Consider the following 14,796-nt stretch of genomic DNA (forward strand, 5'->3'; position numbering starts at 1 on the left):
CTTATGAGTCTTTGCCATTCCAGTGACTATCCCAGAACCTGGCCCTGGAGAGGTGGTCAACAAATGCTTGTTAATTTTTTTCTTGAATTGTATGACTTGGGTTCTAGTCCTGTTTGAGTCACTAAACAGATGTTTAACCTTGGAGAAGCATCTTTATTTCTAAGGCTTCAGAAAAAAAAATAAAAATATCACTGTCACAACTTTGTTTTATTTTTCTTCTTCTATTTTTCTTAAATAAAAAGAATCATGCTTAGTAAAAAAAAAAAAAAAAAAAAAAAAAAAACGCAACCTGTATACTGAAAGTGACATGGAGTAAAGTGGAATGATTGATCAGTATTTGATCAAGGTCCAGGTTGGTACAGAACATATTACTGTAAACGTTCAAGTTTGAATTGCAGGCTCTGTCTCCTGACTAAATAAAATATAAAATCCATAAATACAACAATTTAGCATCTCGAGTTTTCTAAGGAAAACTGCAAATGGTGGCATTCATTGTAAGCAAATTTGTGATGTTTAAAGGGCACCTGGAGAGTCTGTGCTTGAGCATTCCTCCAGCTACTGTGGAAAGTGAAAGAAAATCCTGGACATTGTGTTTAGAAATTAATGCTCAGTATGAAAAAATCGGCCAGGAGGTATAAAAAGAAAAATGGAAGCAAAAGGAAGATCTTTGTATATCCTCTTTTGGACTGGAATATAAAGTGATATTTCATTCAAAAGATATTGGTTTCAGCCAGAATTTCTAAGTTTATTTATTATTACATCCTCTCTCTACCTTGACTAAAAAATTAAGAAACGAATTAAAAAAAAACCTGTACTTTTATTTTTTACTCTAATTATTTTATTTATTGTCTATTGGTGGTAGATATTTATAGTTTTGTTAACCTAAATTACGTTACTAGTTTCTTTCTCAGTTCAAATTGTGATGTAACAAATTACCCCAAAATGCTGATGTCCCAATTAGTCTTTTGTGTGTGTGTGCTTGTGGATTCTACAAGTTGAAAATCTGATTATTACTCAGGGAGGCACAATATCTCATGTGCCTCATGACATGTGTGTCTTACAGGTGGGGAATAACATGATGGTTGAAGGGTAGAAAACAAAGGATCTCACATATCTGGCACCTGGGTGAAATAACTCAAAGGTTAGTTCTGCTGCCTTCAAGTTCAGATGTGACTCAACTCCCATGTGGTTTGAATTTCAAAGTGTGTATCCTGCAGGGTAGTAAGTTCAACTTCTTCCATGGCAACTTATAGCTCCAAAGCCAAGCATTCCAGCAAATGAGGGAGTAATCGTCCTGGACCTGGGAATCATGCACTGTCACCTTTCTGCATTGTACTGACTGCATGCAAGTCATATCTAGGTGCACCCTAGAGTCAAAAGTGAGTGGGCATCTTGATGCAAAGAGTGTCAAAACTCCAAAGTCACTTTTAAACTACAAACACCCACCTTGTAAACACAAAATATTGACCTGTCTTCTACATAAGCAAAGTACTCTGACCTTCCATGCACTTCATCCAAAATTTCATCCATTTTAGTACCAGGGTGTCATGTCTACAGCCCATTTGTGCCAGGGCAGTGGGGTAGTTGGCACAAAGGTTAAAGAAAGCTCCCAGAGACAGTGTATAAGACACATAATTTATTGGGGATTTATTATTCCCCCAACTTGTCTAGATTTTGAGGAACAGAAAGGAGGCAATGTGAGACCTAGTGTTTACTGTCCCCCTTTTCTTTAAGGATTATACACAGGGTCAGGCTCAAGGTTCAGAATATCATAAATTTGTTCCCATGTGGAGGAGAGTATGTGTGCTCCTCTACAGTTTTTCCCCCAGATGTAAGTAAACATACTCTAAAGAAATGAGTTATTTGCTTTTTATATAATAATATACAACAACAAAACAGACCCAGGACATCTACTATAAAAGATTCTTATCAAAAACAGGACAAATGAAAGCACCCAGTAGTCCCTAGTATATAACAATTCTGAAATCCAGTGGAATGTATGCTGGCAGATTTTGATTAGGGCTCACTCTTGTGTTTTATTCTCCAAGATTTCAGTCTACACTCAGAGTCATCTTTCCTTTTCCATAAGAAAGACTATAGTTGTATTTAGGTATTCATATCCTGATTGTTGCCAATTCAAGTTGAGAATTCAAAAGCCTACCTTCATTTTGTATAGTGTGCCTGTTCATCAAAACTGATACAATGTATTTAAAACCATCGTGGGCTTCTCGTGTATCAATTTATAATACACACAATTAGGCAAATGTCAAACCCACAACTCTCTTTGAAATGATGCTTTCTTTGTCTTGGGCCTGCTGGGACTGCAAGGCATCGACTTAGTTCTGAAGTCGTAAAACAGCACCTTATACTCTAACACTCTATTTAATCTGTGCCCTGAAACTCTTTCTTTGAGAATCTTCCACTGGTAGAAAAGTCTTTTTATGGGCACTTAACATGTCCAACTGTTTCCATGAGACAATTGATTAGTTAATTCTCTAGTTCTCATCTCTCCTCTTCTGACTTTATTACAGGCAGCTTGAATGAGGCCGGCTCACCCTCAGTGTGCTCTTTGGGGGAGGTCATCATGTCCATTCAGTGTATTTTCTATTTTACTGCAGGTGACAATTTTGCTAATTTTTCCTTTTTTTTTTTTTTTTTTTTGCCATTACATATCAAGGGTCTCTTTTCTTCCAACTTCAGTATAGTCTACTCCTTATCCTGCCAGCTTTAACGAAAGTCACCTCAGTTTCCTTCTAGCTTCTACCTGCCATCTGGTCCTGATGCTAGTGTCACATTTTAAATTTTTATTTTTTTTTTAATGTGGTCACAATGTGGCCCAATCCCCTTGCATGTGATTCAAACTGGGAAAATGTGAAACCTTAGCCAGGCCAAGACTATTTCTTAAAAATTTGAAAATTAGAAACTCTTTTCTAAGACCTAAAACATATAGAAAAATTTAGGTACAATCTTCCGGAAGACCATTTTGCCACCTTCTTTACTCTGCTTGAGAATTAAATTAATATGGAGAAAAGCAGGGTGAAGGATAAAGAGCAAGGTATTATTCAAGAATTTTAAAGTCAGAAAAACTTCTGGGTTTTCAGTGGCATGGGCCAATATCTATCTTGGTTAAGTCCAGTTTTACTTAGGTTTTTGAATACTCCATCCTGGAAAACACCATACTCTGTCTTCCATCCACTGTGTTCATAATGCCCCTTCTTCATGGAACAAAACTTCCTTCCTCTCTGCATAGGTCAGTATTATTTGTTACTGTCCTTGAGCAAAGTTCACATTCTCTGCTAAATCACCCCTCTTAGTCCAGCAGATAACCATTGCTGTCTTTCCTCTGACCAGCAATCAGCTGCATTAACTCCTGTCACACGGTAATCCAAGCTGTCCTTTGGTAGTATCCTTTTGTTAATCTGAGATAAGAGCAAACTTGGGTCAAACTCCCAATTACACTGCCTTGGAAAGCCCACAACCCCTGCAAGGATCTCTCCAAGTTAGAAGACCTACTTTTGGGGGGCCCCCTGGCTTTTGTTGTTGAGTCTACACAAGATTTTTATATTCAATCTGCCTGCTGGGTGTGGTGGCATACCCCTATGGCCTGGGAGGCCAAGGCAGGAGGATTGCAAGTTCAAAGCCAGCCTCAGTAAATTAGTGAGGCCCTAAGCAATTTAGCAAGTCCTTGCCTCAAAATAAAGCATAAAAAGGACTGGAGTTGTGGCTCAGCTGTAGAGCACTCACCTAACATGTGTAAGGTGCTGGATTTGATCCCCAACACATAAAAATAAATAAAGATATTGCATCCAACTACAAATAAAAAAAATATTTTTTAAAAAAGGTTTGGGGATGGGGCTCAGTTGTTAAGGATCCCTGTATCCAATCCCTGGTCCCTCCTTTAATATGTTTGGTACCAGTGATTGAACCCAAGGGTGCTTAACCACTGAACCACATCCCCAGCCCTTTTTTGTATTTTTAAAATAGAGACAGTTTCTCCTGAGTTGTTTAGGGCCTTGCTAAATTGCTGAGGCTGCGTTTGAACATAGGATCCTCCTGCCTCAGCCTCCTGAGTCCCTGGGATTATAGGCCTACGCCATTGCTCCCGGCCCCAAAAAAGATTTTTATGTTCAATCGCACTTTAGATTCAGATGTGATATTTGAAAGCCTGGTTTTCCCTGAAGGCTCACCTTGGTGGCACAACTACTCCCTCTCAGCACACTGCCTTAGGGAATGAATCAGTTTTATCCTGGGATGATGTGTGTCCAGAAATCTGGTGCTTTGTTTTTATCACTTGTATTCCAAAAATAACCCCTCCCTCTTCCCTGGCAGATTCTCCAGTCCTTCAAAATGAAAGGCAATGAAAGTGAGGATTTGCTATGAATTTGAAAGTTAGGAAGTTGGCATTTTATCTAAGCAGATCATGTATTCTCCGGTGTAGTGTTGGTAAATTAGAGTGTCTCCCATTTTCTCTGTCACAACTCTTGGACTTGTATTTTTTAAAATCTATCTTTATCTGACTGAACTTTCAGAAGATTGAATTTTTTCAGCCCTTCATCGGGAGTCTTCTTCTGCTTTTGGTAAAATCTCTGTCATTTTGTGGATGTTTCTAATATGTGCCTGGAATTGGGAGATGGGCAATCTGCAGTCATATCATATGTTCCACTACAAATAAATAAAAATAAAATAAAAACTGCATGTAATCACAATGCAGTTGTATACATTTAAAAATAACACAAGTAGAATATTAAAAGACTTCAGCTAAGAAGATTTTGGATGAATTTTTAAAAGATGCCATTACTTTAGAAATCAATGCACTTTGGTTAGTTTGTGAAGAGATGTATTCTCTTAGCTATGATTAAGAATACATTTAAATTACAGTGTGCTCATAAGGTAGACAGAGAAACTTACAAAGCCTCATCCAACATAAAACATCCAATTGAAGTAATTTCTTCTGCCTACTTAGACATGGTTTATGGAATCTATATCATGCTGGAGGGACAATAACAAGGTTTGCAACTCAATGAGAGAACCAAAATTGATTTAAGTGCCTTTTCATAGGAGCATACCTTTATTTCAATCACCATGAGATAGGAAAGCCTTAATTTTCTAAATTTAATTTTTTCATAACTTTCAAAAAGTTTTTGATTTGTCCTCCAAGAAAACTTCCTAGTAATTTGCAATGGAGCAACATTTTCCCTTGCAAAAGTTAGAAAGAACTAGTGTAGCTTATCCTGGAGATGTAATAGTGGATCATTTCAGGTATAAGTGTTTAAAAACAATAAATTCTCTATAAATTTCTAATATGTTATGACCATTATCCTTATCACTGTCATCATTAATTATTAAGGCTACTTAAAACAGCTAAAGTCTTTTGAGAACTAAGTGAAAAGGTAGAGGGAGATTAAAAAGAGAGAGTGGAAAAACATAGTTACATAGAACAGATTAGAAAAACCCAGTAACTATGCAGTTCCTCGAGTCTCTGGCCATCTATATAATTTGGTGTTAAAGAGAAGAGTATTGACTGACAATAGCACCCAGCACATAATAGAGACATATTAATTGAAGTTCTAAGAAGCCATCAAAGAACAAAGATGCTTTGAGCACAGCTCTGATGGCTAGTAGGATTTGAAAGGGTGTAAAGTTGAGAAGAAAGAAGTCATGGATGGGAAAAACATCAACTTTGGACTAGGTGTCACGTGTGGTGGGAAGGAGCGAGGATTCAGTTTAGAAACCATCATGACTCTACCAAATAACGTCTCCAGAGCCTCAAAGAGCAAGACAGGTGTAAAAAAATTATAAATTTGTTCTTCATTAACATAATGGGAATCAGCACTTTTACCACACTTTGAAATATTCTGAAAAATAAATGACACTAAATTCCACACTGAAAGTTTACTATCGCTCAGCACAATGAATGAAAATAGATCCAAAGCTGGGAAAATATTTTTTTTTGGAATTTCATAATGCAAGGGATAGAGAAGACCCTAAAGGTTTCCACAGTGACTAAAAATCTATGGAGATCAGTATACTCCTTATGCTAGAAGACAACTATATTTAGATACCCTAAATGATTGGCTTGACCAAGAACTCAAATATGAGTTTCCCTTGTGATATGATCTTCAAGTGTTGGTGGAATCTTAAGAAAATAAATGATTTATATTCTCTTCCTTGTTGCTATTCTTATGACATCTAATATTCTAACTTTAGAGTCACCCACTTAGTAGACAGAGATACACTGAAGTATGCTGGGAGCATGTCTATAGGCCAGCTATGTGAGGGATAGCTCAAGGCATTAGGGTTGCTTCACCTGGAGAGGAAGTTTTGGTGGAAAATGGGAGGGTCTGGGTTTAAATATGTGAGAGTACTTCCCTTTGAAAGAATGAGACCTATTTTTGTTGTTGTTGTTGTTTATTTGTTTTATTTTATGAGAGAATAAAAAATGGGATAAATTGATGGAGGTTTCTCATAAGGAAGAGATATCCTCTGATTACATATGTCTGAATAGGATCATGAGATCTGAGTCCCTGTGGTAGCTCAAGCAGAACCAATGGTTTCTGAGATCAAGAAATCAATGTTTCATAATTTTATAGGACTACTCAGGATGTCTTCTCTCTTACAGAGTGCTTGCCAATCCAGAACTCTCCAGACACATGTAGTAAGACAAATAGCAGAACATGAAGCATCATGTTGGACATCAGATGTCAGGAGACCAGCCCTGAGTGAAGTCAAAAACAGCATTGGATTTCTCAAAATGTCACTTCTTCTTTTTAATGTCCTTCCACAGGAAGTACAAATAATGAGTTGTATTGGGGAGTCCATAGTGGGAGAGGGGAACATTGTGATCAGGTAAAGGCTCTGCAATCCATGAGTGGATGTCATGGGTCACTAACAGCGTGGGGGCTCTGAGACCATCTGTGAATCCAAAATTGTTAGAAAGACAAGCAAAAGAGCCCAACAGGAGTGACCTGCCACCATCAGAACACCATGGATTGTGACTGAAACTTGATGAATTTTATATGAAACGATGTTAATGCATTGCTGTGACAACAACTGATGCTGTAATATAGTCATTATAAAGTGATTATAATTAAATCCCTACCAAGAACTTTGTAGGCAAAAAGGAGATGAAGAAAATAAGATGCAAAATACAGCAATGAAAATACTGTTTGTGAAACAATTCATCAGAAACACCCAAATCATGAGCTCCTAAGAAAATCTCTCCACCACCACCTCTTCCCTGCAGGAAGGAAGATCAGCTTCCAGCATGCAGCTCTAAAGCAAGTGCTCCCACCCTCAGGGCAGAGCGTTCTTTATGGAAAACAATTAGCACAATTATAGTCACACCTGTTCTCCTCCCAGCATTATATAATGCTCCAGAATCCTGAGCTTCCTGTTGGCGTAGTTGGGTTGTTTTTAATAATTGCTCTAATTTATTGAACATTGCTCTGCATCCTTGGTACACATTATCTTGTCCCATTCAATCCTCACAAGAACTCTGCAGGGTAGGTGTTATTTTACTCAGTTTGGAGATGAGGAAAGTGAGACTCACAGAGGTTGAATAATTGTCCAAAATCTTACAGCAGAACCTAGTAGATGCAGGATTTGAAACTCAGTCACCTGATGCCAAACCCCTTGCCCTTTCCACCACCTTCTATTTACCATTCATGTGCCTACCTGCCTATCTTTTATTCACCAATGCTTCTCAGCTTTTAGATTCTGCCTTAGAGGTCACTAAACATGTTCTCTTTGCGTACATGGTCTCTTTGCACTGGAGCTTTAGACGACGGCAGATTATAACAGTGTGGTCACAGTGAGGGGCAGCAAGGCTAAGAATGAAAGAATCTGCAGAGTCTGTTGATTGTCTGTACGTTGCTGATCTGGACTCATCTCTTTTTTTTTTTTTTTTTTGAGAGAGAGAGAGAGAGAGAGAGAGAGAACTTTTAATATTTATTTTTTAGTTCTCGGCGGACACAACATCTTCCTTTGTATGTGGTGCTGAGGATCGAACCCGGGCCGCACACATGCCAGGCGAGCGCGCTACTGCTTGAGCCACATCCCCAGCCCTGGACTCATCTCTTTTATCATCCATGGGCTTACATTGCACAAAGCTGTGCAGCTGACCATCTCTGCCACAAACCTTAAATTCCGATCCTATCCTTTAAAAAGTGCCAGGTTCATCACATTTGGATTTGCTCATCATTTAAGTTACTTAAATGAACTTTGAATAATTTATTACTTGGGCTCTTATAATGTTTCTCACATTGTTGCCAGTGGTTTTAAAGACTAAACAGCAGCGCTCTTCCTTTGTTTCTTTGACATGTGAAAAAGTCTAAAATTCAGAGTGCAAAGCCAAAAGAAGAAATCCTGCTGCTGCTACCATCTCAGCATCCTCGGAGGCCTACTGATCATTCAGACAGGAGGGAGCAGGAGGAATCCACTTTTAATCCAAGCCCACACATGTCAGCATATAGGAAAAAGAAAGCTAGAGGTGGGGAAAGATACCACATTGGGATGTGTCCAGGAATGGAGTTACCCTTCAAATTGTATCAGTGGAGGGCTGGGGTGGCAAGGAAAAAAATGCCGTATCTTTAGGGCTGAGATAGAGCCACATCAGGAAAAATCAGTAAATAAGGGAAAATCCCTTTCTCTGAGTTTTGCAGAACCTAGTGTGGCCTCTGGTGATGGATGTTTCTCTGCCCAGAGCAGGAAACTTAGGGTTAACAAATCCAAATTAGAGAGGAAAACAGTCATCAGTCTCTCAGAGAAATGTAAAAACTCAAGACAGTTCAAAGCATTAACTGTAATGACATTTACCAAATTGACTGAATCAACCTTTAGATCCAGAAAAATGAAGTAAACAAATTTGAAAGCAAACATAAATAGGACATAACCAAGGTCTTTCATATTTCCCTACTTGGCAGATGTCATAATTGGTGAGTATTTGCAGATGTTTTGACAACAGGATATGATTCTTCAAAGATTTAGATTTCTCAATTCAAAAAATCTCCCATTTGGATGAAAGTAAATGCATTAGATATTAAGGAAAAGAAATCTCTCATTTCTGCAGAAGTTTCCAGAACTTTTAGTGGTAACTCTCATAAACAAAATGTTGAGTGTAGTCATACATCCCCACCCCTGCCAGGCACTTTACATTGGTGCCGCTCTCTCTGATTCTCACCCATTTCTTCCTTACTGGTCCCTATTGTAGAGTCTGTGAAAGGTAGAATATCCAACTCCTAGGTGCTCTTGTTCTGAGAAATAAACCACAAGACACAATTTTGACCAGAAGCACATGCACAGAAAGTCACTACTACCACATTGTTATCAATGTCTCCTTTACTGACAAAATGAAGATGTGGGGACTGTATCACAGAAGCCTTCAACAGACCATGAGGTGAGAGTAATGCAGAGAAATGCCCCAAGGAAAGAAGAACAAAAGAGAGAGAGATGGAACCAGAGTCCCATGTATCATGTCCTAGAAGTGGTACCATGTCTTTATTCCTTATATCTGGACTCTTTCAATGCAGAGATACATGGGCATGTGCGCTAACATGGATATGTAATGCCACGAAGCGTGTGCTGACACAGGTGATGGTCTGACATGGGGCATATGCTAGCCTGGGACATGCGCTTATATAGGGAGTGTGTTAATATGAGATAGTGTTACTAAGGGTCGTGTGCTCACTTGGGATGTGTGCTAGCACAGGGCAGGCTTTAACATGGTATGTATGCTAACATGGTTAGTGTGCTTCTATTGTATGTTTGCCAAAATGGGGCATACACTAACATGGTACGTGGGCAAACATGAGATGTGAATTAACTAACATAGGAGTTGAGCAAAAATAGGATTTGTACTAACAAGACACAGATCATGCTCTAGTTTAAGACATGCACTAATCGGGTATGTGCACTATTGTGTGACATATGTAAATATGGGGTGTATGTTAACATAGATGGACTAGCAGGGGATGGTGTGTGGTAAAATAGAATGTGAACCATTATGGAACATTTAGTTAACTTGGCATGGCCCATGAGCACTACAAACACTGATATTAGACATGGCACATGCAACCTGAGAATCGTGGTAGTATGGATATGTACTAATACAGGTTATGTGTTAAGTTCTCCTGAGAGAAAAAAAAAAATCTAAGAAAAATTATCTAGACTCCTGATTACTGAGAGAGGGTCCACACTACCAAAATATGTAAATATTCAGGGACAAGGGACATAATTATTTTCCTGATGTAATAAGAATGTGGGTGAGAGAATTCTAATGGGTTTCTGAGAAGGGTTTTGATTCTGCCAGTGGACAAGCCTCAGTTTTGTGCAGCAGACATCAGAGAGCTCTTCTGCTGCTAGACTCCGTAAATGGCTGCATCTTGTGTCTCACTCATCCTTTGGTAGGTCAGGGGCCCTGGAATGTGGAGTTGCCACACAGCTCCAATTCCTAGCACACAGGGCCTCTCGTATAATCAGTCATCAGTCAAACATCTATTGTCAACATCAGTGCAAATGGCATAGATTTCTATTACGACTCATCTAGGAAAACATTTAAGCATAGTGCAACAAAAGTTACCTAAATATTTGTTATATATTGTATGCCAAAAATATTAGTCAGGAGAAACTTCTCTCTAATTTGTACCATTTTAAGCTTAATACAAATATAATGTATCTGAAGAAAGGGTAATTTCATTCTTCAACCAGGCTGTTGATTGGACAAGTTAGATTTTAACATTTCCACCTCTTTTTCTGCGGTAAACAGTAACAGTTTTGTAAAGGGGACCTTGATTAATAATAGAACAAGGATGAGCTGTGTATTTTCATCAGTTATTTTGCCAGGTAAGCAACCATATTGTCTTACTTTAAAATCAATCTTAACTATATTTTCTATTATGTATTGCCTGTTGTTCCAAATAAGACTAATATATTCTGTGCAAGTCACTGAACAGATATTACTAAAATAAAATTGATTCTTATCTCTCCCAAGTAATCCCCCTGTTTTTTTTTCTCTAGTTTTTTTTCCCCCAAACCAATGTTGATAAAAGCACAGAACCTTGCAACTTTCAATTTTAGGTTATTTTTCACCTGAAGAAGGCTAGGCAAAAAAAAAAAATCATTTATTTCTGGAACATAAGTAAGAGAGATGATTGTATTTTGTAAAATAATTTTATAAAATAAGCACTCTAACAAGCAATTTGGAAAAAAATTGAAGTATTTCTCTGTTTTCCTGTGTGCCCTGTTTAAGGAACAGGCTATAATTATTTTTTGAAAGATTTTCTGGTGATTATTTGTTCAAATTCATAATCTAAAGTGAAATATGTTATTGGAAATATTTTTATATTTTTATGAAATTAATATTTTAATATGTAATTCAAATGCAGATTTTTTCCTCTATTTCTCTGTTTTCTTCAGAATGAAAGATCATTTTAGATTTTATATCTTAATAAAATCTCAAGATAGAGGTATCGGTATCATATCAATGCCCAATGAAATTTCACACCATAGTGAATATTTGCACACTAAAAGCCAATTTTTTTATACTTGCCACTATTATTTATTTAATCATTGAACAAATATTTAATTAGCACCTACAATGTGTTAGGCACTATACTAGGTGTTATTTAGTTTTATTATCATTTTTAATTCTACATTTTCCTTTTTAAACCTAGTATAAATTATCTTGCTCCCAAACCAGCTTTATGATATCCTTGATAAGTACTTAATAGTAAAAACACTTAATGGTATATTGCATTAATGTTTTAATTTTAAAAAAACTTAGGTTGGCCCTAAAGATTTTATGTTTTACTAATATTTGTTCTAAAACTAAAATGTAAAATAAAACCTATATATAAAAGAAAGTTTGTATTTGAGATAACTTCTATTTATTAAGTAAATAACTGTTCTTAAGAAAATACTAAGGATTATGGTCTGGTCCTTCCTGTACTGGATTTCTTCAGTTAGTCTCTAGAGTATCCATCTGGGCAAATCAAGTGCATCATAACTTTGCTTTTATGCTTTCACTTTGGAGCCTAAGATCATGTCTCATAATTGTTCTTTGTGACAGTCACCAAAACTTTCAAGGATTTGGTAGAAGAAGGTTATTAGACCCATGGGCTTTAGTTCCCATTAACTTCTCGAATGTGCTGTTTAGGGTTTGGGGTGGGCATTAGTGACAGAGGGCCTGCCTAGCATGCCTCAAGGCCTAGGTTTGATTCCCAGCACTACAAAGCAAAAGAAAAAGAGAAAAAGAAGAATGCACCACTTCTTCATTCTGTGGAAGCAGCTAGTATTACAACAGAGTTAGGCAGTTGGGATTTTTCTCTTATGAATTCAAGGAATGAAATCCACAGACACAGGGTGAGAGCAAAGTAACAGGATTTATTAGAGTAAATTGAGAAAAAGAAAGCTGAGTTTCTAAAGGGGATGGGCCCCTAGAGAGCGATGCCGACAGGTGTCTGATGTCCATAGGTTTTTAAATCTTTATTTATTTACTTATTCATTTATTTATAGCACTAGGGATTGAACCCAGGGGTGCTTAATCTCTATGTCACATCCCCAGCCATTTTTTTAAAATTTATTTATTCATTTTTATTTTTGAGACAGGGTCTTGCTAAGTTGCTTAGGGCCTAAGTTGCTGAGGCTGGCTTTGAATTTGCAATCCTCCTGCCTCAGCCTTCTGAACCATGGGATTACAGGAGTGCACCACCACATGTGGCACTGTCTAGGGATTTTTAAATGCATATTTGATGGCCTGGTGCAGGTTCTTTGTGGGTTGAGAGACATCAACACGGACCCATTGAGCTCTTTAAGCTCCAATTTTAATAAACTGATCAGAAGTGCATAATTTAAATCTCTTATTTACATAATTAGGAGGATGGGTCCAACCTTATGATTTGACATGTCTATTAAAAGAGGAAGCATTTCAGGTAGGGGTCTTCTTGTGGTGAGCCATTACTAGGGGTAAGGGCAAGGGTAACTAAGGAAGGACTGCTGTGGTTGCAGATATGAAGAACAAAAACTGGTACTGAAACTCAAAAGAAGTCCTTGTAGTCCACAATGGCAGGGAGTGGCGAGTCATATGATGTGTCTCAGACCTGCTATCTCCTTTCATGTTGATATGATATCCCCCTCCCCTCCTGTCCTTCTCCCAGACCCTTATCCTGGATGCCTATGGGAAAACTATTTACCAGCATCAGTATTAGCACTACAGCAATCTCCCTTGTGCTTTTTTTGTTGTGGGGCTGGGTTTCAGATGTACACAGGGTTAAGAGCTAAGCTACAGAATAATGAAATGAACTCCTACCTGAATCCTGGTTCAGTCCTTTCTGACCATGACTCCTAAATTTGTTAGCCCTCATTTTTCAAGGCTGTAAAGTGGGAGTAGTTGTCAGTCTTTACTGGTTTGTTTTGAGTATTGAAGACTTCAGATATTGCACCCAAGGGCTCTTAATGAGCAATAAATATTTTTATTCTTATGCATGAAACTGCAACCTTGATTTTGCATTTGATTGATTGGAAGGGTGGTTTGTATAAGTACAATAAAGATGTAATCATTATCGTTGAATTGAATGCCTTCATCCAATACCCTGTGTAAAGAACACTCAGCATACTCAGTATCAGAAGTTCACTGATCACCCAAGTACTGATGAGTGTGTGACATATGCTTCCACCCAACACTGACACCTGGTCTTCCAGGATTCTTCTTGGGAGAAGACATTCACACCATTGAATCGTTGCCAAATGATTTCAGCCTCTAGACCTAATTTTCCATAGTTCATTAATGATCAAATAAGGATTACATCTGTGCAAAAACGTTCATACTTATAACAGCTCGTTCCATAAAGTTGTGGAAATCATTGGGACATCTTATTTTTAAAAAATGTGCAAGGACATACACTTTCACTCCATGCCTTTCTAAGTTTGTTTTTAACATTTTAAGAAAAAGTATTGTCAAATCCTTGACTTGGCCTTAGGATTAAAGCAAATTAGTCTGTCATAATTAATTTAAAAAGAATTCATTTTGAAATATGCTGTTTGTTTTTCAACCTCAGTCTGACGTGCTGATGAAAGCAATGAAGCAATGAGGTCTGCCACCAAGAAAGCAGCCCACCCCAGGGACACAGTGCATCTGTGAATAATAATTCATTAACTGTATTCCCCTAGCTGCCATTTAAGTAGGCCATGTTCTCAGAAATGAAATATACTTATAAATGTTATTCCAACCATGAATCAATCTTTCCCTGTCTCTCTCTCTCTTTCTCTTAACTAATGGTAAGCCACAGCGAAGGAGGGATGATATCAGGATTCCCTGAGGTCAGCTAGTGTGAGACAAGCACTACCTCCAATTTTTTTTTAAATTTAACAATTTTCTCTAGTTAACAAAATATTAAAAACAAACAGGCCATTTTTAATTGCTCTAATTCCCAAATAGCCTTGGAGCTCTATGAGCTTATTCTAAGGAAGATGCTTTTTTTTTTTTTAATCTCAGGTAACTAGGCAAAGTATTGTTTTCCCACTACTTACAATGCTGTTTACTAATTAGTGTACAATTTGGGACCAAACAGATAACTAAAGAAAGCAGAGGCCACAATTTAGATATGTGGCTGTTACTGTTTTCAATGCTATTCTCTGAACTTTCGAGTGCTTCTGATGTGCCTCCTGGGGAGAAAAGCAGGTTTTCCTTGTCTAACCTTTCTCAGCACTCAAAATTTCCTTTATTTTATGTCTACTTAACCAAAACTGTATGTTTTCCATACAGTTTCAGAATAAGCAAGTTCTGACTCATCTTTCAAAATG

This window comes from Urocitellus parryii, chromosome 5, assembly GCF_045843805.1.
Source record: "Urocitellus parryii isolate mUroPar1 chromosome 5, mUroPar1.hap1, whole genome shotgun sequence".
In the NCBI taxonomy this organism is placed as follows: Eukaryota; Metazoa; Chordata; class Mammalia; order Rodentia; family Sciuridae; genus Urocitellus; species Urocitellus parryii.